This window comes from Myotis brandtii, unplaced genomic scaffold (genome assembly GCF_000412655.1).
Source record: "Myotis brandtii unplaced genomic scaffold, ASM41265v1 scaffold208, whole genome shotgun sequence".
Taxonomy (NCBI): domain Eukaryota; kingdom Metazoa; phylum Chordata; class Mammalia; order Chiroptera; family Vespertilionidae; genus Myotis; species Myotis brandtii.
The window spans coordinates 3,838,895-3,863,863 of NW_005357764.1; the positions used below are offsets into that span (position 1 = coordinate 3,838,895).

Genomic DNA, 24,969 nt, shown 5'->3' on the forward strand with positions numbered 1-24,969 from the left:
TAACTTAAACCTTCTTACATTTTTTACTTACTCTAGTCCATCTTTTGAATGCAAGGTTTTTTTACTTTTTTCTAGTAATAGTAATTGAAACTTAAAATATCAAAAACACTTTTTAAAAATGTTATCTAGTATAAATGTAAATTTAGTTTCCCCACAGGTTTTCAAAGAAAAGACCACATGATCAATGCTTTATGAAAGAATTTCAGCATAATCAGACTATAAATGCTATTCTAATAAGACAATGATTCATTCCAGTGAGAATGGAAGTCATCACAGAATATAACAATTGCAGAGAGAGGATCCTGAGAGGGCTGGTTTTGTTTTCCTTGCGGCTTTATTTCTTAGAGTACACAAACTATTTAAGCAATTATTCATTCCTTCTTTGCAGCCATTTTCTTTTTCAGGAACAATTGACTTGTCTGATAATTTCATTAGTCAATGCATTTTAATGACTTTTCATGGCTTACATACTGAAAAGTAAAACTACGTGTTTTCACTTTGAAATAATAAATGTGCTTTAAAAAATATGTAAAGAAAAAAGCAAAACCAAATAACTTTTCATTGATTAGTACATTGCTTTTTCCTAAATGTGTTTGATCTCAATCTTTCTCTACCTCTTTTGACATTTTCTTGTAACACCTACTTACACCCTGCAGTGATAGTATTCTAAAGTTCATACTTCTGGGAACAGTATATTAGATAGATTCAGTCAAAAAAATGGAGTGGCTGCAGGCACCTTTTTTCATTAAAATTATTTTGAAAATATACAATTTAAATTTAATATTATATGCCACATGATGTCATTACAGCAAAGGGAGTAAAGAGAGAGTAAAACATACTGCATTTGTTCTTTTTCTATGTAAGATTCCTTTTTTTCTTTATTTTTTTTAATTGCATTTGTTCTTTATCTTACCAATTGTTGGACATGCCATTCATCACCAGACTCCCATGACAAAAACTCTGGGAAATTCTGTCCTCAAAAGAGACCATAGGATATTACAGCCAATAGCATTTCCACTTGCACCTGCATGGACAAATGACCTTAAAAATCAATTTGGTGGTTCCCCACCTCTTTGAAAAACAACTAATTCCAGACATTCTCTCCTTTTTGACAGTCACCTTAGGCCACTTCTTTTTTAAGAAAGATCTACATTTAGCACCTGTGTTCACTAACCAAACAAAATCCAAGGAGGATTTTCCACTTTTACAGAAAATGGTGGAAAGTGAAAATACCTTCAGCATTTGTTTTGCAGCAGCCTTTACAGAGGCTGCACACACCCTACAATGAGCAGCCCCTCTCCTTCTCTGGGAGCCACAGCATCAGGCCCCATCTCAGCATCAGGCCCCATAACTTTGAAATGTGTCTGTGGGCAGCTGTACCTTATCTCAATTTATTTTGTGTATCCATTAGTAAGAGGTGTTCTAAGGTATCAGAAAAGTCTAAGAGAGCTCATAAGGGTGTTATGCTTAGATTAAAACTGGACGTAATTTAGCGTTCCAATCATGGTAAAAGAAACAAAGACATTGTGTGTGCATTGAACTTGCCTGTGTCCACCATTTGTACTATTTACACGCAGAGAGAAAGCATCTTGAAAGCTGCTGAAGTTACTGTTGGTTCTGGTAATAGCAACGTGGCATCCAGCAATGGATAAAACGGAAAGTCTATTGCTTGAATGGATTGATGATGTATATAATGTAGTGTTCCACTATCTTATACTTAAGGAAAAATCAGTCTTTTTAATAAGTGAAACTACACTGTACATATATTATTTCTATTTAATACAGGCTGTGTATTTATCATATTATTCCTGCTTTTATTATATGTTAGTGTTATTTTAGGTTTTATGTGTTATTTGGTCTGATTTAGTAGGTTATTTTGGGGATCTGGGAATGCTCAAAACTTTTTCCATATTAATTAATAATTGCTTCTTTGCTTTTCCAGTTAGCAGGGAAGCTTCTATTGCAATTGATTAATTACAATCATTTTAAATACAAATTCAATAACCTTCATTGGATAATGGGCCAAGTAATTGTGACTTAGCGGAGACTAATAGAGATCCAAATATCTAACCAAGCTAATGTAAGGCCTTGGTTCAGATCTCATGTTTTGAATAACTCTCTTTTTCCTATGCTCCTACCAGCTACTACTTCCTTTACAGGCAGACATCAGCCTCAGATTAATAGCTCATGTTTTGGGGTATAATATTCTGAAATCTAATTCTATAAATAACCAAAGCTAGAAATTACATGACCTCCAAAATTCGGCTACCCTTGATTATTCAGGCACTCTATTGGGAAGAATTACAGACTCAGTGTTTATACAATCAGAGCAGTGTTCCTGGGGTGAGGATCTTAACAGAAAGGTATCACTAACTCTGACAGAAGTTACCAGTGATATCACCTCTTCCTTATATGGACTACAGATCATTCTCAACTCATTGGCATGTGTAGCTCTAGATTCCTTGTTGGCTAGTCAAGTGACATCTATGCCATTGCTAATATTTCTGTGAGGTTTGATCTATTAGGAGCATATACTGCCATACCAAAGGAAGACACTCCTGGAATTGATATAATAAAGATTAGAGAGATCTAGATTTATCATTTTTTCATATGGTTGTCAATTATATATCTGAAATTTGGGGAAAAGACCATTCTTTCTTCACTGCATTGGAATGAGGCTACATGTAGAATAACTCTATGATATAATTGTCTATATCTCAGTTTTTATTCAGCTCCTTATTCTGTTCCATTGATCTTGTTTAATATCACACTCATATTTACTGCATCTTTGCAATAAGTTTTGAGGTCTGGAAGGATGATGTCTCAAGTCTTATTCTCCTTTTTCAGAAATATCTTTGTTATTTTTGGCCCTTTGCCTTTTCGTATACATTTTAGAATGAGCTTGTTCATTTCTATCCCAAAAAATTCTACGTGGATTTTTATTTAGATTACATTGAATCTATAAATTAATTTGGGATTACTAACATTTTTCATGATTGAATCTCAGTTTATGCATTAGTATGTTCACGTAAATTTTATGTTGTTTTGGGTGGTGTTTTTGGTTTGTTTATTTGTTTTTTTACTATATAACTCTGTCTCCAACAAGTTGCCTTTATTTTCCTTTTTTGTTGTTGTTGTTTTAAATATGTTTTATTTATTTTAGAGAAAGAGGAATGGAGAAAGATAGAAAGAAACATCTATGAGAGAGAAATATCATCGATCGGCTGCCTCCTGCATGCCCTCTACTAGGGATCGAGCCTGCAACCTAGACATGTGCCCTGATCAGGAATGGAATCAGTGACCTCTTGGTGCATGGGAAAATGCTCACCCAACTGAGCCACACTGGCCAGGTTATTTTCCTTTTTGTTGACTTATTTTTACATGTCTTCCTTGAGAGTTTAAAAAGCTAATTGGAAGTTCTGAACAAATGGATTGCCATCTAGACCAGAATGCTGCTAAGTGTCCTACAATGCACAGAACAGCCCGGCAATATAGCATTATCTGGACCCAAATGTCAATAGTGCCAAGATTGAGAAACCCTGCTTTGGATAACCTACTTGAGGAACTGATTATTTGCCTTTCCTGATAGTTTATAGCATAGGCTAATTGCATTGGTTCCCAACTATCAGCTTGGGAAATAAAGAATTATTTATTTCAAACTGTTCTTCAAATCTGTGGGAGAAGGTGTCCCATAATAGAAGTTTACTGCATTAAGCTTTGTTGCAGTCCATAAAGACTAACCAACACCATGTGTGTGAGTGTGTGTGTGTGTGTGTGTGTGTGAGAGAGAGAGAGAAAGAGAGAGAGAGAGAGAGAGAGAGAGAGAGAGAGAGGAAGAGAGGTAGTTTTTTTGAGGGAATTGTGCAAAAATGCTGCATGCAGAAGCAATTTGATGTTTCACAATTTTTGTGAATAAATCAAGGTTTAGATGATAAACCTACTGATAATTTTGGTTTGATTTTTTTTAACATGTCCTAGAGCCCATAAGAGATTAGGATAAAATTACTGTGGAAGCCTGAAATTAATAAAATGTATTCATGGAATTACATGGTCTTTGGTTTTGTTTTTCATCCTTTTTTTCCAAGTATGGAGCTAGGATATAATTTTTTTCTGGCGCACATGCTGAACTCCACTTCTTTGATGTTTTCACCTCAAAAACATCAAAGGACTTTCCCACTCCATCTAAAACTAGAAAATTTGTAACCTGTATTTTCAGAGACTTTGAAATATAAGCAACATCCAGCTGTAGGAGCAACATGGAAATGGGATTGATCACAGCTTGACAGTCTCCAGTCAAGAAATAGATTTGATTCCCATCCCCTTGGTGCCGTGAGCTATTAAAGATGAAGTGTCTCCCTGGCTGCGGAGTAAGTGTACCGATTCCCCACTTCCTTCCACTTCTGGAGACTTCTCAGAAATGGAAATGCACAAGGGGAAAAATGTAATAAATGTGCTCCCTTGGTGAGAGTGAAGCAAAATTTTGGCAGTAAATAGCTATGTGAGTTCATTGTAAATTCTTAAAACCTCTCTTGCAGCATCATATTCTTTTAAATGCAAACTCAAAGCAAAATAGGAAGGAAAAAAAAGCTTATCTCAGGTTTGTCTTTTATGACAGCAGTGTGGGAGGATTAATAAATGTTACAAGATTTCCTGAAAAATAAAAGCACTTTTCAGAGTGAAGAAAAGTAGTTTCAGCAGCTACAAATACCGTTTTTGTCAACATAAGTTTTGAATTTCCCCTCAGGTGAGTACAGAGATAAAGGAGGCAGCCAGAGTAACTAGTTCGTTTTCTTATTGTAGCATACCCCAACAGGAATGGCAGTTCAAGGATTCAGTTTTCAGTAATATCTGACACTGTACCTTCTCCAGCTCCACGCTCCTTATTTCTAATGTCTTCTCCCTTCTAACCAAGTTGATGCTTAAGAAGTGAAGCTGGGAAAGCCTGCTACAAACAGCCACATATATTCCATCCATAGAAGGTGGAGGTCTATAGCAAAGGGAAGTCTGTTGAACCTCTGGCCCACCTAATGGTTTATGTCTGTGCCCTGGGATCCTGGGACCAACACTCCCATCTCTCCTGGGGCTCTGTTGTCAGATAGAAGAGGGCTTACTCATGGATTCAGGGTAATTTAAGCTGTTCGCAGAGAAAGGACCCCTGGCGCTCTTTTCTTCCTATACCTCGCCATGATTTTGTGTCATTAAAACCTACCTGGGCCCTAACCGGTTTGGCTCAGTGGATACAGCGTCGGCCTGTGACTGAAGGGTCCCAGGTTCAATTCCGGTCAGGGTCAGGGGCATGTACCTTGGTTGCGGGCACGTCCCCAGTGGGGAGTGTGCAGGAGGCAGCTGATAGATGTTTCTCTTCCATCAATGTTTCTGACTCTCTCTCCCTCTCCCTTCCTCTCTGTAAAAAATCAATAAAATGTATTTTAAAAAAAACAACCCTACCTGGGATGCTTCCTGCCCACGTGGGCCTCCTATTTGCTTAGTTTGGTGTGTAGCTGCAGCTGCTTTGAGATTGTCTACATTCCCTCCTTCATAGTGGTTACTAGCATGAACCATTCAAGCTTCTGCGCATACCTTCCCAGCACATTTTCAAGTGCATACTTCACTTATCTGGGGATTATTCCAAGTTATGTGCAGCCCAATAAGAAGACTTGCTGGAGTGTGACTGAGGTTGGTCTGGGGCTAAAAGCCTCGGATATCTAAAGCATCCTTGACACTCCAATACATTTTATTTTATTGTTTATCTGTCTCCTCTTTAATCATTCTTGAAATTGAGATGTCTGGATTTATTAACTTAGTTCCCACTCAGTAGAAAATTGAATTAGATGAAGCTGGGGAAGGAGCGACTGCGAGTGATATTTCCTGTTGGTGTATAAGTAAAGCAACAGACAAAACAGCAGAGTGGATAGAACCCATATAATCAACTTAGACTCTTTTGTATATTTTTATTATGATATAATCCATATGTCATAAAATCCACCATTTTAAAGTGTATAATTAAGTAGTTATCTAGCATATTCACAAGGTTGTGCAACTATCACCACTATTTAATTCCAGAACATTTTCATCATCCTAGACTTATTTTTTACCTTAAAAAAGTACTTTTGCTTTGCAATGACTCCAGAAAGAGATAGTTCAGTAAACAGGATAATGCACCCCTCCCCCCACCCATGCCTACATCTAATCCCCAGAGCCTGCAAACGTGTTAGGTTAGGTTGCATGAAAAGGAAGTTTAGATTACAGATGAAATTAAGGTTGCTGATCAACTGAATCTGAAATGGGGAGATTATCCCAGGTTATCTGCATGGAGCCAGTGTGATCACAAGGGTCCTTAATAGTAAAAGAGGGAATCAGAGAAGTCTTTGTCAAAGTCAGAGAAGGAGATGCAATGGTGGAAGCAGAGGTCAGAATGTTGCAATTGCTGACTTGAAGATGGCTGGAGAGGCCAGGAGCTAAGCAAGGCACGTGACCTCCAGAAACTGGAAAGGCAAGGAAAGAGGTTCTCCCCTAGAACCTTCCTGAGTGACGCAGCCTTGCCAACAGGATGATTTTAGCCCAGGGAGACCCGTTTCCAACTTCTGACCTGTAAGATAATACGTTTGTGTTGTCTTAAGGCACAAAGTTTGTGGCAACTTGTTACAACAGCAATAGGAAACTAACACAGATGGAGAAGGATGGTAGGTGGGAGAGCAAGGGGAAAGGAAGAGAGAGACAGAGACACCATTAGGGACTGTGTGCATGGCTACCCCTTTGGATGATGTTTCAGACCAAGAGCTGGCTTTGTCATTTCCCTTGACCCTGTTGGGCTTTGAAAGAGCAGTTGAGAGTAGAAGTGCTATCCTCACCTGCACATCATTCGTTTTGCCTGGTTAGAGTTCAGGAACTCCACCGATGGTGATGTAAATGGACTCAAATTTTAACTGGTCTTCAAAGTTGACTGAGTCTCTCAGGAAGCAGTTGGAAAGTGGAGCTTGCCCTAGCCGGTTTGGCTCAGTGGATAGAGCATCAGCCTGCGGACTGAAGGGTCTCGGGTTTGATTTTAGCCCAGGGCACATGCTGGGTTGTGGGCTCAATCCCCAGTAGGGGGCATGCAGGAGGCAGCCAATCAATGATTCTCTCTCATCATTGATGTTCCTATCTCTCTCTCCCTTCCTCTCTGAAATCAATCAACTGCACCAGAACCCACTTAACATTGGAGTCAGGTAAATAACTTGATTTTAGCACTGTGATTCAGTTTTGCTTACCAACTGTTTGAAACCTCAAATCTGACAAGCTTTAAAAGGGGAAGAACCATGAATACTAATGTAATGTGCTTCTCCTTTCTTCTTGAGGAAATGTTTAAAAGTTGTTGTAGAATCTGGTGTTAGTTTTTTCTTTCCAAAAGCAAAATGTGAAATTAATCTTGATATTAATTTTTCATATTCACTTTCTAAATATTTAGTCATATCTCAAGATACCTTATCCGCCAGTATTTTGGCTACAGCTGGAAATGCAACAGAAAAGAAAAGAAAGCTAATTTCTCCTAATGTAGACTTGACTGCAGCTTTAATTTTGTCTTTGATGATATGGTAAAGACTGCCTCACTTTAGCTACCTTTGATGCAGCTTCTGAATCGGGAGTCGTGTGCAGAACTCAAAACTAGTCTCTCCAATCCTAAATCCTTAGCCAGAGAGCTAGGCTTGCATAGTCTTCCTTTGGGATTAGATGGAATAACACCTGGTTAGTTTCACAAGCTGCTAGTCTGCAACAGGGTCATACTGGTAAGAGTGTAACATGAAGCTGTCTACTGAGTATCCCACCATGCTGCTCCCATTGGATGCCCATTTACTGCAACTTAAGAATTTATTCGAAGGATATAAGGATTTGTCACAGAATCAAAGGAAGAGCTGCAAGAACTCATGCAACGTCAAGAATCTCAGCAATTATAACTAGAAACCTGATACCTCCTCAGTCCTCTTTTATTCTGTCACTTTTTCTCAACCCAACTCTGATCTTTGCTGATCTCTACATGGCTTCAACCTCTTCCATCGCAAACAGGCTTTTGCCTCATTGAAGGGAGGGGGGAGGGGAATGCATGCCAGAAATTCTGGTATCATATCCTCATAGCTCAAAATTAAGCAGAGGGGGAAAATCCCCTTCCCCTGTTGGCTCTGGTTAGAAGAATCCTAGAGAAGGTCGCTGATTGCCCCCATTCAGAGCACATGCACAGCCTGGACCAGCCATTGGAGACTAAAATTATCTCAGCCTGTGTCATGTGTCCAACCAATGATTGGGATATTCTGGAGGGCAATCCTGTTGATTTGATATCCTAATGACACTCCCAATGCAATGAGTACAAAAGTTAAACAATACACAATGGCGACCATGTTAAGGGAGTTGCTGAGATGGCAAGAAAGTAACGAATTTACAGAAGTCAAAGACAAAGTGAAAGAAGGAATCCAGGAAAGTGATTTAGCCTGAAAGAATCTATCCAACCCTGGTGATCTAGAGCATTAGGCTTATCTTCAAACAGGCATACAGGGATAAGGGAACAAAGGATTTAAGGAACCCAGGCTAGCAGCATCAGAGTGCTATAGCCTCAAAAGGATGACGGGCTAAAAAGGCTACCAGAACCCAAAAGAAGGAGAAATCATAAAGAGTAGGCACCTCAAAAGAAGCGAGGATCTTAGTTGAGGAACACAGCCCTTGCAGGAAAGAATCCAGGTGAATAATTAGCCTCAGCTCACTCTCTTTCTCTGATCTCTAGCTGAGTGTTGGTCAAACCCTACTGAAACCAGTGGGCATGGGAATCCTGTTGAAGTAATCCACATGGATTAGCCGCCTCGGGGCAGAGTATAAGGAGGATCTGTAGGAGCAAGCAGAAGACACTTAGCACATATATGTCCTAATTGGCCTGCTTCTAACTTTCCCCCATTCCCACCTTCACAGCAGCCAGGATTATCTTTCAATATAAAATTCACTTCTTACCACACCACTGATTAAAATCCTTCAAGTCATCCCATTCCACTTAGGGCTCCATAATAAACACCCTTTATACTTATCTTTCAAGGTTCTCTTAACAAAATTTGGATCCTACTCATCTAGTTTTACTTTTTCCCTTACTGTTCCATGTTTTGTGGAATATCTTTCTTGACTTTTCATGTGTTTAGCTTCTTTACAGTCATCATAAATGTCACCTCCTCAACGAAGTGATCTTTCATGACCACCCAATTGCAATGCTTGGTTATTTCCTTAGCACAAATACAGTGTGCAATAATGTTATTTATTCACTTGTTTACTTGCCTATCATCTGTCTTGCCTATAAGAACATAAGATCCATGAAGATGAGGAACTTTGTTATCCTGTTCACCTTTGTATCCCAGTTACTAGCATGGTGCTTGGCACAAAGTAGGTGCTCAGGAATTGTTTGTTGAATGAATGAATGAATGAATGAATGAATAGCTCCTGGTCAAAAGAGTCATCTTCAGTATCTTGTACTATGTGTCAATTACTAATGTTATTAATTTATCAATGATGTGCTTCTATCACTATGGTGGTGTTGACACTAAGTAGTCATCTGTTTAAATTGACCAAGACTCACTGGAAATCACAGCATCTTAGAATCCTCAAAGACTAGGAAATGTAGTACAGTTCTACAGGGAGTATTTTTGGAGGGGGAGACTGAGTAAACACAACACTTTTGCTTGGTGTGTTGTTGTTTTTTGAGAGGGAGAGAGAGAGAGATATCAATTTGTTGGTCCACTCATTTTTGCTTTCATTGATTAATTCTTGTATGTGCCTTGACTGGGGATCGAACTGGCAATGTTGGCGTATAGGAACCATGCTCTACCCAACTGAGCTCCCGAGCCCAGGCCTTGCTGGGGCTTTACAGAGGCAGAAGCAGAGGCTCAGGTACAGTAACTTCCTAAGGAAAACTAGAAGAATATTTGCAGGCTCAGAGCACCTGCCGTTGAGAACAGGGGAATTGTGTATGTACTCTTTGACTATTGTGAAATCCCAGCCTCAAACTAAAACATTATCACAGTGTCAGTAAAGGGTTCCTTTTCCTTCCCAGACAACAAGCATGTGAAAGGAGAGGAAGCCCCTTTGGCTGCTGTGTAGGAAACCAGTCATAGAAAGGTGGCAAGTCAACTTGTTTGGTCAACAATCTCACAGATCCAAGGCAGTAATGATCATGGAAGTTGGACCAAGAGGAAATATTTTAACCATGTACACAGAAAACTGATTAGTATTAGAATGAAGGCTTTAATCAAATTTCTCATTTCACTTTTTGAACACACCACAATAAAACAATCTTAAAATATAATAAAACAACTGTTTAATATTTCATCATGCTCACTCCATACAAATGTATAGGCCTAAATAGTGCATATTATTATCAGTAAAGAGGATACAGAGTGAGTTCATCATTTTCCCTCTCAGTCCCATTACCCATAGAAAGTTATTAAATGGACCCTTAAGTACTGTGTGACTTATATGTGTGCTAATCTAGGCAGATCAACTCTTTGCTTTGAATCCTAAGGTAATTTTAATCATGCCACACCCTTGGCCACCTCTAAGGATAGAGTGCCCTATGCTGAAGCCGATAGCTCTGCTGAATATCTACCACAGGTCAGTGGATATTTGTCAAAACCTCTGGACTGAATGCAGAGGGATACTTGGTGCCTTCATGGTGCAAGCATTCCTCTGAAATCTAGGAAGAAGATCAGGGATGTTGACTTTTGGTTTTCAATTTATTCTAGACAGGGCTAAGGCAAATCTTGAACTCATATCTATGTGAATGTCCTACAGTCTTCATGAAATATTCAGAGACTTGAGGTTCAGAAGGATACAGGGCTACTAATACCCTCTGGGAACTCCAGAATAAATTTCCTGACTAACTTCCCAAGTCTATAATTTGCTCCAGAAGGACAGATAACATTGCCTCCTGACTTGACTATAGTTTAGTCAAAGCATTTGGAAAGAACATAATGCTTTTCTTGAAGTTTTAAGTCAATATTATATGCAAGACTTTGAGTCCAAGTTACCTTGGTCTATCTTTTCATTCATTCTCCATTTACTAAACCATTCATTCAGTTGGCTGATCAACAGATATATACTGAGAGCTGCTTTATCTGCAATAGGAGATATAAAGAATAGTGGACAGCCTCCATTTAAGTGGAAGAATTATAAACCTCATACACACAACAAGGCCATATATGAGAACAGACATGGCTGTTGATTCAGCCAATGGAGAGACCACTGTGTGTAGAGCAGTCAAGGAAGATTCAACTGGAAAAAAATGATCACAGGGCTTAGCTTGGACAAGTGATTAACATATGAATAAGCAGGCACAGATGTGCAAGAGTGCTAAGGCATGAATGCATGATCAAATCTGTTGCAAATGGTCCTGATATGGGTGTAATTGGAAATGTGTGCTGGAACTGGACTGGAAATCCTTGAATACCAATTTGGACTTAATCTTTCAAGTAACAGGGAAGTTCTAAATGTTCTTGAATAATGGAATTATAATATCTTTGAACCAGAAGCGCCTTTAGAGATCTAAGTCATGCTTTTGAAAAATCAATATGAAATGATGGCTGGCTAGATAAGAGGACAGAGAGCCTGAGGGTGAGGAGGTAAGAGATAGGTGATCATTTAGAGCAGGGGTCCTCAAACTTTTTAAACAGGGGGCCAGTTCACTGTCCCTCAGACCGTTGGAGGGCCGGACTATAGTTTAAAAAAAAAAACTGTGAACAAATTCCTATGCACACTGCACATATCTTATTTTGAAGTAAAAAAACAAAACGGGAACAAATACAATATTTGTATTTGCATGTGGCCTGCGGGCCATAGTTTGAGGACCCCTGGCTTAGAACATTGAGTTCAGAAGTCAAAAGGAGGAGTCTCGTATGAGAGAAATTACGAAGTAAGAATTGACAGGCTTTAGTGGCAGAACATGAGATGTAAGGAAGAAGGAGTCTAAGATAGCTCAAAAGTTTCAACCACAGGTGAACACACAATGGTGGCACACACCATTAGACAACTCTATTGGGAGAAGGGGGCGTGGATAACGATGACACAGTGAAGTTCAGCTGAGGTGAGCAGGGTATCCAAGTGCATTTACACTAAGTGGCTGGAGTTTTATGACTGGAATTCAGAAGTGTTCAAAGCGAGGGATGTGGATTTGGAATTCATTTGTGTAGAAGATTCTGCCAACATTGAAATTATGGTCTGAGAATAGCCACTGACTTCTGAGAAGCCACAGATATTGTGGCTCTTTTATGTGGACATACAAGAAAAGCATTCCCTATGTTTTTGTTATCCTGGGAGGAAGAATATATTTCAGAATAAGTACATTTCCTCAGAAATCACATAAATATAATAAGCTCAGTATGTATAATGTGGAACAATAAGGCTGATTCTTATTTGTCTTTGCATTCCCTGTGGCTTACACACAATGGGTGGCTCCTGAAATACTCGATGATTAAGTTAAAATGAAAACTAGCTTTTAAGATAATTAATATACCCTGAAAGGGCATTGGGAAGCCCTGGCTAGTGTGGCTCAGTTGGTTGGGTGTTGTCTGTGCACCAAAAGGTTGCCGGTCAATTCCCAGTCAAGGACACACGCCGGGTTTCAGGCTCGATCCCCAGTATGGGGGGTATAGGAGGCAGCGAAGCGAAACTCCCACATGGAAGTTTCTCTCTCTCTCAAAATCAAAAAAAGGCATTGGGAAGTTTACAATGCTCAATTTTTATCCTAAGCACCCTTTGTTAAGAATATAGTAAAAAAGCCCACAGATGTGTATTTTTTAACAAAAGGAATGAAAATGATAAGAATTCTTCCTTTTGTACCTTAATTGGTTATTAGTAACAGTTTCTGGAACCAAAAAAAATAAAAACCCACTTTTTTTATTGTCTGAAGTTTTACATATGTCTTCTTTTTCCCCTCCCATCCCGGGCAAGCCCCCACCGCCCCAGTGTCTGTGTCCATTGGTTATGCTAATATGTATGCATGTAAGTCCTTTGGTTGCTCTCTTACTCTTGAATCATTATTGTCATTATAAATTTTCCAAGGCAGTCCTTAAAGCTATGCCATAAAATTTAGCATCTGGTTATATATTCTTTTTCTTCATCAGTGAAGTCATAGAATCACATTTTTAGAACTGAAAAAACCTTACTGCTTATCCACTTCCAATGTTAAAGTTTTAGAATGCTAAAAGCTGTTTCACATCTACAGGTCTTACCTCCTATGTCTTATCACTCAACTCAAAACTGTACATTCACAAAGTCTATATTCTTTGCTTGTATTAAATTCCCTATGTTAGCAGAGTGTTCAGTACATGGTATTTAACAAATACTTATTGACTTACATGTGAATCTGCCAAATAAGCCCTAAGCGTGCACACACACACACACACACACACACACACACACACACACCACACTATAACTTGCTCAAAATAGGGATTAGGAAGTCTTTTTATTTTGGCATTAATTAAATCATAGAAAAGTACTGGTGTCAGTGAAGGTTCTAGGCTTTACGGAAAGCGAGGTAGCAAAGTAAATGCTATCACTCACGGGAACTTGTCTGAAAACATTGCCAAGATTGAAAAGAAAAGTTAATAGTAAGTGATTAGGTTTACACTAAATAACCATTGGAATCTTTTGTCCATATATGCTGATTCACTATTTTTATACTTTAATTTACATAGTGTCTATACAGAGACCTACTTACAGATTACTCTAGAAATCAGGATTTAGCAAAAGCCTCAACAAAATATCTAGATCCCTGTGTAACTATCAAACAGGTTGTGAAAATGAACCAGAAACGCCGTTAGAGATCTAAGTCACGCCTCGGATGCATCCTTTTGTAATTTTGCTCCCACATGTAAGGAGTGAAAAGACCAGCAGGAGCATCCGGTGGATCGTTTCTCAGTCACAACAGCAAAACCAGTGGTTGGCTCAAGCATAAGGCAAGTTTCTCTTACCTCCCACAAAGGAGTGCATCCGACAAAAGGAAAGCCAGTTTTACAGAATAAACATTATGTCGTTTGGATTATGTTGAACACACACACACACACACACACACACACACACACACACACACACACAAAATGCTCAGAGGGTGTGAAAGCTCTTCAGGAATGACCTGTAAATTTCATTAGCACAACTTCAAACAAAGCATTCACAAGGTTTCAAATCAGACTGCAGAATCCAGTAAGGTGCAGGCAGCTGCCCTGACTCATTCATTTTACGGTGCTGCTCTGCCCTGCTGTGGGAACACTGAGAAGTGCATGAGAAGACGGTGCTCAGAACTCAGAACCAACTGCTATACATGGGTTTTTTCAGAGAAACAGGCAAATTGAACATAATTAAAGCATAGTGATTAATTACAAAAACAATATGTAATTATATATGTGTTTTCTGATGGTCTTAGGCGACCCCTGTGAAAGGGTCGTTTGACTCCCAAAGGGGTCGCGACCCACAGGTTGAGAACCGCTGCTCTAGGGAGACAGAGAGAGAAACATCAATGTGAGAGACACACATAGATTGGTTGCTTCCCAAACACACCCCAACCAGGGCCAGAGATTGAACGAACCTGCAACTCAGGTACGGGCCCTGGACTAGGAATCGAACCCACAACCCTTTGGTGCACAGACTGATGCTCTAACCACTGAACACACTGGCCAGGGCTATGTTTTGCTTCTGAGTTGGTACATTTGCCAATCATTTTAGTAAGCCTTACAAGTGTGTGTGTTCCTGTGCTTCTCTTGCTAGTTACAGAAAGTGTACCTCCTAGTGATATTTGACCATTTATTTAATGAATAAATTTATCTTGCAATTCCTAGCATTTTAGTCTTCCAATGTGTTACTTCTCCTTAGGGAATAGACATTGCTTCCTGTTCCATAAGCATTGATCAGCTCCTGGGCAGGAAGTCCTACATTCTAGAATATTAGTTAGGTATATTTGTTTTAAAAAATCTAGCTAACAAACATTTGAATAACATATTCTGTTCTGGCCTCCTTTCTGGCTGATATACCTTTTTACGGACCTGGAAGGCTAGGTTTGAAATTTTCAGACTCTAAGGAGACTTCCCTAGAATGTAGCACTCCAGGGAGAGCTGGCCCCTAACCCAGCTCCAGCTCCACTGGTCACCACCTTCTTTCCTTTTTCTCACTGAGGCAGCTATGATCGGTAGCTATGACGTGCACTGGCCACCAGGGGGCAGACGCTCAACACAGGAGCTGCCGAGCTGCGGTGACTTGGCAGCTGCAGTTCTCGGGTGACACACCCAGAACCAGAGAGGAGGGAACCCGATTCCGGGGTGCGTCACCCGAGAACTGGAACCCTCTTGCAATCCTGGAACCCTGTTGAGGAGCCAGTTTCAGCCCAATCCCCACAGGCTAGGCTGAGGGACCCCACTGGATTCATGCACCGGGCTCTAGTATACACATAATGGAATATTATTCAGCTTTAAAAAGGAAGGAAATTCTTATACCTGCTACAATACAAATAAACCTTGAGAAAATTATCCTAAGTGAAATATGTCAGACACAAAAACACAAATACTGTATGATTCCACTTATATGAGGTACCTAGTCAAACTCAGAAAATAGATTTGGTGGTTGCCATGGGTTGGTGGTAGGAGGAATGGGCAGTTCAAGGTATAGTTTCAGTTTTGCAAGGAAAAAATTCTGGGGGTTGGTTACATAAAAGTGTGAATATAGTTAATAATACTGAACTGCAACCATTTAAAAATAGTTAAGGTAATAAATTGTATGTCATGTGTACTTGACCACAATTAAAAGTTTTTAAAAAAATGTTTTTAGAAGCAGAAGCAATAGAATCTCAATTTCCTGCTTTGGCAATATATGATAAATAGGTAGGGTATTACCATTGGGGTCACTGGGTGATGGGTACAGAAACTTCCTGTGCTATTTTGCAATTTCTTGTGAGTTTATAATTATTTCTAAATAAAAATGTTTTTAAACAATACTCAAAAATCATCATTTCCTAATTATTTTACTACGATTTGCAATTAACTGTATTCTTGAGATTTTTTTAAGTCTATTGTACTTCTCTAGTGTTGCACATCACCTCTCAAAAATCTACATTCAGTTGGAAGCTGGAAATCAGTGGGAGTATGTATACCACAAAAATCAGTGAATGCTACAAGCAAGGGCTCCACACTAACAACCCCCAGCTGGTTGTTAAGCTTTTGCCAGCAGCCTGTGGTCCAGGTGTCCTCAGGATTAAAATTAGGTTAGCTCTGAATCCTCTGCTTGTGAGAGGATAAGACAAATAAGTGGCGACTAGCTGACCATAAGCAGTAACTTAGAAACTTCAAAGCTGGGGAATTACACCCCTAGGGGTGTTTCTCCCTAGGGAGCTGTGATAGTTAATGTTTGTGTTCACTTGGCTGAGCTGAGGGAGGCCCAGATAGCTGGTAAAACATTATTTCTGGGTGCATTCTGGAGGCTGCTGCCAGAAGAGATTAGCATTTAAATTATGTATTAGACTGAGTAAAGAGGATCTACCCTCACCAATGTGGACAGGTATCACCCAATGCATTTTGAGGGCCCGAATAGAACAAAAGGTGGAGGGGAAAATTCTGTTTCTCTTCTGGAGCTGGGATGTCCACTTTCTCTTGTCTTTCTCTGAATATCAGACATCGGAGCTGCTGGTTCTCCAGCCTTCAGACTCTGGGACTTACACTAGCAGCCCTGGTTCTCAGGCCTTCACATTGGACTGATTATACAACCGCTTTCCTGGTTCTCTAAGCTTGCAGACGGCAGATCATGGGACTTCTCGGCCTCCATACCACGGTGAGTCAATTCCTATAATAAATCTCCTCTTACATATGTTTATCTTTTTATCTACAGTTTCTCAACTGGCTCTGTTCCCCTGGAGAACTCTGACTAATACAGAGGTAAAGGGGACAGACCTGACCTGCAGGTTTGTTTTGAGAGGTGAGGGTCGACTGAGTGTGCGTTTTCTTGACACAGCGGGTTTTCTCATGCTTGGAGCTCTCTCTCCCCCAGGGCTCACCTGCTCTCCATCTCCTCAGTTCATTGGAAGTGAAGCAGAGTGGGTGGGCGGGGGGTCTGGCTTTCCTCCATTTCCTGCTCTTGTGGTGGAGACATCTCTTTTCTTTTAATTCCCATTGAAGATTTTATTACACCTGTGAGGTTCTTGGATAAAGTGAGGTAAGAGTCCTGGAGGGTTGAGGATCTCAGGGCAAGGCGTTCCACCATCTAAAGGCAGTTCTGCCTGCAGTTCACTCCAGTGATGGGAAGGAGTCAGTTGCCTTGGGCGGACTTAGCCCTGGGCTGAGTCCTTTTCTCCTTGATTGTGTCTCATGGAAGTTGGAAAACATTCCTTTCTGGGTGGTGCTCTTGGATGGCTGAATGTGGGAAAGAAACCCAGAATAACTGTTTGATAAGCCAGGTCAGATGCTTGAGTGAGTTTGTATCCGCATTGCTCAAAAGTTCCTATCGCTGCTCTTTTGCAGTTGTAGTTTTGACTGACAACTTGGGCCTTGGGTCTGCAGGCCTTGTCCATCCTGCTGGTAGAAAACCCTTATCCTCTTGCTGTATGATGTGACTGCTCATAGTTGGGATGAGTTGTGTGCAGAGTTGGCAGGGTTGCTGTCTTATAAAAGTGTATACTATCACCGGGCGTGTATGACTCTGGTTGAGTGTGGACCTATGAACCAGGAGGTCACGGTTCAATTCCTGGTCAGGGCACATGCCCAAGTTGTAAGCTCCGTTTCCAGTGTGGGGCGTGCAGGAGGCAGCCAATCAATGATTCCCTCTCATCGTTGTTTCTATCTCTCTGATAGAAATCAATAAAAATGTATTTTTTAAAGTGTGTACTATATAAAGTAGCACCTTGCCATACCAGTGGACAGGGCAGATGTCATTTGGGACTCCAGGGCTGATATAGGCTCTTGGCCCCCTGGCTGTTCACAGTAACTTGTATTGGTTCTTGGCTTCCTAGAAGCTGTGCTGGCAAAAATTGTCTTCCAGAGCATGGCAGCAGGGTGTCTCCCTGAACGCAGGTGAGGGTTGGGCAAGTGGCGCTAGAGGTGCCAGGCAGAAGCTCCCAGGTACCTGTGTCTGGGCCAGTCAGAGTCCTTAGGGTCGTGCAATACCTCACTTGAAACAGACGGAGGAAACTAACTGTGCAGGGGTGCTTGGTAGACGTCTTTCTCCTCCTGCGGCAGAGGAAGAAAGAAGCCAGTCTGCAAGGGGGCTCTGCCTCGGGGTCCACACCAGGGTGCGCTTTCTTGCAGCCTGGGCTCTCCCACGCTCACTCACAGAGGGGCCGCTCCGGGCTCCTCCCCTTGGGGCAGCTGTGCAGGTCCTGGGCAGAGCTTCCACTGGGCCCGGAGGCTTCGCAGGGCGGCGCCATGGGCACCTCTGGAGACATCTCTTTTCTACGTTTCTGCCTATGAGCACTTTGAACTTTATTACAGTAAATGGAAGACTCAGGAGAAACTTGGCTCCTAAGAGTTGTGATTTGTGAAGTTCTGAAGAGCAGAACTGGCTTTTCCTAGAAAAGCCAGCAGAAATCATGGCTACCGAAGGAGCCCTAGTCCCACTCAAGCATCTAGTCCCTGGCTAAAATTTACCAAGTAGGAAAAGAAACTGAGAAGGTGGGTTTTGGGCTTGAAGACTTTTAGACTTTGGACTTTTAACTCATGAGCAAGAAATTTTGGTTTGGGGATCTTAATTATTTTGTACCCAGTTGTCTCTGGTCTCAAATTTACAAAAAAAAACTTCATCTTTAGACAGTAATTTCTCCTTGGGAATTTGGTAATGAAAAAAATATTATATTTACATTTGATGCAGTTCATATTTTCAATTTTTATTATTAGAGCATCTTAATATTTTCATTCAGCCGCGTGCAGAACCTCTGATATGCTACAATGGGTGATGTGAGTGGTCATAGTTTGGTATGAAAGATAGGGAATTTTCAGCCGTTGAAATAGTTGGTGTTGAACAATAAGTATATCTTCTCACCCATTTCCTAGCCTTCTGGAGCCAAAATCTAAACTTATGGACAAAGCAAGGGTGTTTTTTTAATCATCTGTGTATACTGATAACTCAGCTTCATGGGGTTCTTGCTCATCTTTCCCTGTTCCATGACTTTACTTCCTTTTCCACCACAATGAAAATTTAGATTACATCCACACCAATATCATTATTCATTTGCTCTATCCTACAGTAACACACAAAAACAGTTATAGGGGATTCGGGGGGGGGGGGGCGCGGGGGGGAGAATGGAGGACATCTGTAATACTGTCAACAATAAAAATAAAAAAATAAAAAACAGTTGTAACACTAACAAGCCCATAAAATAATGTTCAGGATTTCTTTGTGGTTGTCCTTGTGCTTAGAATTTATTCTATTAAGGATATAGAGTCCATGTGCTGTGTTCAAAAGTAACTTTATATTTTCCTTGTGTTTATGTTTTGCCCATTTCCCCCCAGCTCTTCCCTCCCCCCCACCTCACCTTCACCACGCAATTGCCTGTATCCATGGGCTATGCGTATATGATCTTTGGCTAAGCTCTTTTTTTTTTTTTTCATTGTTCACACCATTCACACAGAATGGAATAAAACTTTATTCTTTTAAATTGCACACATAAACGAGATGCTGAGAAAGCCCTTGTCATCTCAGACAGAGAAGCAGAGCAGCTTGTTTCATGAATGACAGCACAATTAAAGCTAAAATACTATAAAAATAATTGGAAAAAATCCCTTTGACTGTATACTCTCAAAGCAAGAAAGATAAACAACAGTTTCTTTTCTGCTAGCCAGAAAATGTGTGTCTATTCATTTGGGCTTTGAAGTTCAGTGTACTCCACATCTGTGTGCATACGTGTGGCTAAACGTGTATAATCTATGCAGTGTAGTAGCCCCTAATTTTTTCAACTAGTTTGTCTAATCATTAAGCTACTTAACCAATTAGAATACTATTATATCACATTGAACAACTTACATAATTGCTTCGTTGAAATACTAGGAATGTTTACACATTTATTTGGCTTGTAGAGGACTGAAATTATTACCAATAATATATTAACTAGCTTTTTTCTTTTAAGAATATGGCTCTTAATAAATTGATTTTCTGAGTTCCAGAGCAAAAGTCCCTTTTAAAAAAAAATTCTGAAGCTGACTTAAAGCAGGAAAAATGTCTTCTGACTTGGCCAAAAATATGACATGTATTTTGTATCATTTAAAATTTGAAGGATAAGTCTATAGGGGGCCCTTTGTTGTCAACTGTTCCAGCCAAACTTCCCAAGTGTTTGTTGAAGTATCTCCACTTGACCAGCAGAGGGCACTTTACACACCTCTACATTGCATAGGGAGCAAATGCAGATGATGCAGAAACACAGTGTCCACTCAATATCAGGAAGAGCCCTGAAGATCTTTTTGAAATTCACAAAAATATAGAAAATATGGGCTGTGCCACAAGGTTTCATGTGGGAAGTTATGAGTATGGGTGAAGTCAAATAGGGAGAGAAATGCATTGTACAGATGGTCGGCTCACTTCTCCCATTCCTTTCCCTTTCCCAGCTGAAGAACGGTTGCACCTTTTTACTTGTAGTACAGAAACCATTTTCAAATCTTTTGGTTGGCTTTTATCTTTTCTATCCCATATTTACTCTTTTTTAAAAAAGCCTGGGACACCTGAACCAAGGATAATGCATCATATCTCATTTAAGAGTAGAAATTACTGCTAAAACTATCAGAAATGCTCTGAGGGAGCTGCTCCTTTCGGCACTGAGCTGCATTGTTTCCAACCTCCCAGGAGGAACATGGGAAAAATATTGTGCCCGACTTGGTCTTGGCAAACTCACTAGCCTGAGGCTGTGCTGTTAAGGGAAACACACCAGTTGAAATATACTCGTCTACATCTGTTTTCATAAGAGATGATTAAGACATATTTTCTCATGGGGACTACAGCTACTAACTTTTCTTGAGGCTTTAATTTTTGCAAAAGCATGAATGTTCTAATATACACCCTGTGTCTCTTCCATTTTTATTTATTCTATTGGCTCCAGTTTAGTGTCAAAAAGATGAGAAAGGATTGTGTGTGCATGTGCTCCCACAGTTTTCTAAGTAAACTTCTTTCATCCTTAGAGAAATACAACCCTTTGTAAATCCTTTCCATACAGTGTTAATAGCCTTTGTTTGCCTTCTATTTCTCTCTGCCTCTGGTGCACTTTTGCTCTCCTTTGCCCTAAAGTTGACAGGTAAAGAGGGAATGGGGTCTCCTAGCAGCGGTCCCTTGAGACAGAGGTGCACTCAGTGAGTCCTCACCCAAAAAGGATCATAACCTGACTGGGGTACATCAACCTGATTATCCCTAAGCTGCCTTGGGTTCTGTGTTAGCTCATGTGTTTTGTTGTAGCTGCACCATGTGTGAGTCCTTGTGCCATTTTCTTTTGTCTATTATTTCTCTTGATGACCCTGAGCTATGGCTTCCTCCTCAGTTCCCACACTATTCCGCCTTTGTGATTTTTCTCATCTTGCCGATGTAGGCCTCAAAGAAGAAGTGGCAGAAGAGCACAAGGTAGCTGAGGTACATGAGTGAGGACCAGAAGATGTTCTGAAAGTGAGAGTAATGCTGGTCATGCTGTATCCAGTAGCTCAGTAGTTAATGACACAGCCCATCAGCATCTGAGTGATCTGGGACAAGGTGATGAACATGGCAAACTTCCAGGAGACTAGGAAACCTGCCACTCGCAAGGCATAGTAAGAGTACATCACGGCGTAGTTCATAGTCATGAACTAACCACCCCCGGCAACCATGTCCTTGTAGGAGTACCAGGAGTACAGGAGCACAGTGATGTGGTGGTACCAGTGCAGGAAGATCAGCTTCTGCTTCCTCAGAATGATGAATATTGTATCTCCCAGTTCAGGTGCTTTGCTTAGCACAAATGCATAAGACCAGAATTTGCTGGCAGGTCCATTGTAAAAACTCTGGTCACAAACTGCTTCAGGCCTTTGGTCATCAAAATGTACACCCTACAAGCACCAGTTCGAAGAGCACGGGATATACTGAAGACTGTGAGGGTGAGAGACCAGAGCACTCATGGCTTCCTCAGCTCAAACTTCACCCGTCTGTTCATTAGGTGCTGACCACCAAAGATAAAGGCAGCATACAGAGCAGAGAACAGGAAAGATTTCTTCCAGTTTTCCTGCATCCATTGGGTGGCTTCATTCTCGTTGAATTGCTTTTCGAATTCATATTCTTGTAAAGTCAACACTGACATGTTCATTGGAGCTGATCTTCCGAGTCGCTATGTGTTCTTAAAACGTGGGGCTAGGAGGCCAGCAGAGCTCCTCAATCACTTGCCAGCTTGGGATGCTGAGGCTGAGTCGACTTATCTCTTCACCTTCTTTTATTCAGTTCCCCCATCCCCTCAACCAACCTCCCCTCTTAGATCTGTCAATCTGTTCCATGTGTCCATGCCTCTGTGTTTAATACTTATACATAATTGTTTTCATTTGGTTCTCTTTGCATTTGATTGTAACCTTTACTTTTTAATCTTTTAAAATTTACTTTAGCTCCTTAACTCTTGAGTGTTTCTAGCCTTTCTCTATTCTGTCAATAGTAGAAAGTGCTAGCTTTGCCTGGTAACTTATCTTTTTACGTTTCTGAGGATGGTCCCAATATACTATTTGGGGTCTCTTGGCATATTCTGATATGTTATTGCAAAGAAAGAAATGCAAGAGGTGCACGAAAGAGAGAGGATTGGGCATGAACGAATTCCCTTTTCTTCTGAAAGACAGAGGCACAAAAATAACTGCAGTTTATGAGGAGTAATTGAGAAAGGATCTTCGAGCAATCAAGAATCCAAAGAGGCTGCCTCAACTGACAAGGGAGGCTTAGTAGGTTGGGAATTTGGGGTGGTCCGAGTCAGCCAAATTCCTCAATATAGCTCAATCCAAATATTCAGATACCACTCTTTCATGATCAATAACCTAACTTCCTCATATGAGACCAGGCAGTCCATGAATTAAAATAAAAGTTGGCAACATTGAGGACCAAATGTTGTGTTAGGCTTACAACTATTTGAATTCTTCAGCTGCAAGAGCTTATGTGTTTTTGAAAACCTCATTAATTTTTTATAACACAGTCATAGAGATCCCTTAGGTTTTGATTGATAAACTAATAATTTAGAAATCTTAGCTTGCTATTCTTTCTTTAGGATGTTTGGCAATATTAGAAGCAATGACAACACCTCAATAATCCTTGAGTTCTACCTACTCTTCATACCACCTATGGCAGTAGCACTTGGAAGCCCAAAGGGTTGACTTCAGTTGGCATATCAGTACTTGTGACCCATGGAATAATTTAATTAGCTACTTTGCTACTATTTACCCTGGGCTGTGAAAATTCAGTTCCTCAATGTTAGCTGAATTCTCTTCGCCTTTATCTCAAACCAGGTAATAACGAAACTCCGCTTTCCAGGCACCCTGCCAACCACCATCACCTTTCCCTGAGGATCTATTGCCTACAACTAACCATTCCTGGTAAAATTTTACCCAGTAGTTAATCTCTTGGAACAATATTTAATGGTAGCTCCAGATTAACTGAGAAAATAGGCAAGAATAAAGAGAAGCTATGCAAATAATACCCAGTCACAAATAGAACCAGAAAGCTGCCTGTTGGTACACTGCTACCGCTGCCACTGAGCACAGAGACTGCAGCTTGCTCTGTTGTCACCCCTGGTATTCAATACTAGATCCAAAGGTTGGCAACACAGACACTGTTGTGCCTGCCAACTGGCTGCCGCTGGCACTGACACCAGAAAGAAATCTCCACTGTCCTTGTTTCTTTGTGTCATTAGTTTCAAATTCAAAATCCCAGATGAGTGCATCTGATTGGCAGAGTCTAAGACAAGTGCCTACATCCCAGCTGGCAGAGGAGCTAGAATATTAGGTGTCTGTTCATTTCAACTTCTCTTGGGAGAGGCAAGGCATCCCTCAAATACCAAGTGGGTTCAAATGCTGAACATCAATAATTACAAGTGTCCATTACACATATAATGCTCTGGCAAATGCCACAGGCTGGAATAGTTGCACAGAGTGCTGTTTTGGTTTTTAGCACAGTGCCTATCTCACAGCAGGCACTAAACAAATAGCAATTGCTATGCATACTGTTATAAAGCTATCATAACTACTATCATATTCATGGTCATTATCACTACAAAATATCAACCTAAGGGATCAATAGATAAGGAATAATCAAGATAACGAAAGTGCCAGGTAGACTGTAGAGACCAATGACAAAGAGGCCTAGATGGCCCCTTCTGATGCCATGATACTATATAAGACTTTCCAGAAATTAGGTACAACCCCAGGGATAGGGAGAAATTCTAAATTAACTAAAATTGATGGATCAGAGACTCAAAACAGAAAATAAGTTGTTATAGAAAATCAATTAGAGGTATATTTCTTGCATACTTAATTATAGCCTGATATTTATACACACTACAACTTTTTCAGGTGCACTATACCAGTCAAGCAAGGTGCCTGTATAACACTTCAGAGGACCTGCCACAGCCATTGTCCTTTCTATAAGAGTCTATGGGTTCTTTACACATTGGCTACCATGCATACCAGATTGCCTCACCCCTATGCAATGTGGCTTTTCTACTTCTCCCATAAGTTAAATCTACTTCTCCAAATCCTTGAATCTAAACTAGCCTTTTAACTTGCTTTGTGGTGGAAGTGATGTTATTTGAGTTCTGAAGCCTAAGCCTACAGGGGCCTTGCAATATCTGCTTTACCCTCTTGAAATGTTGCCCTAAGAACATTAAATTATGAAGAAGCTTGGGGTTAAAGACAACATGGAAAGAGGCTAAGCCATTCCATTTGTCCCAGCTGAATCCATTTCATCCAACCTACTTGAGTGAGTCCAGGCAAGATAAACAGAACTGCCCAACCAACACACAAAATC

At 40.5% G+C, this 24,969-nt stretch overlaps 1 pseudogene; it reads right to left on the reverse strand.

Annotated features, from left to right (window-relative positions):
- Positions 1–19,938: 19,938 nt before the first annotated feature.
- On the reverse strand, positions 19,939–23,438 carry LOC106725977 (annotated as a pseudogene).
- Positions 23,439–24,969: the final 1,531 nt, after the last annotated feature.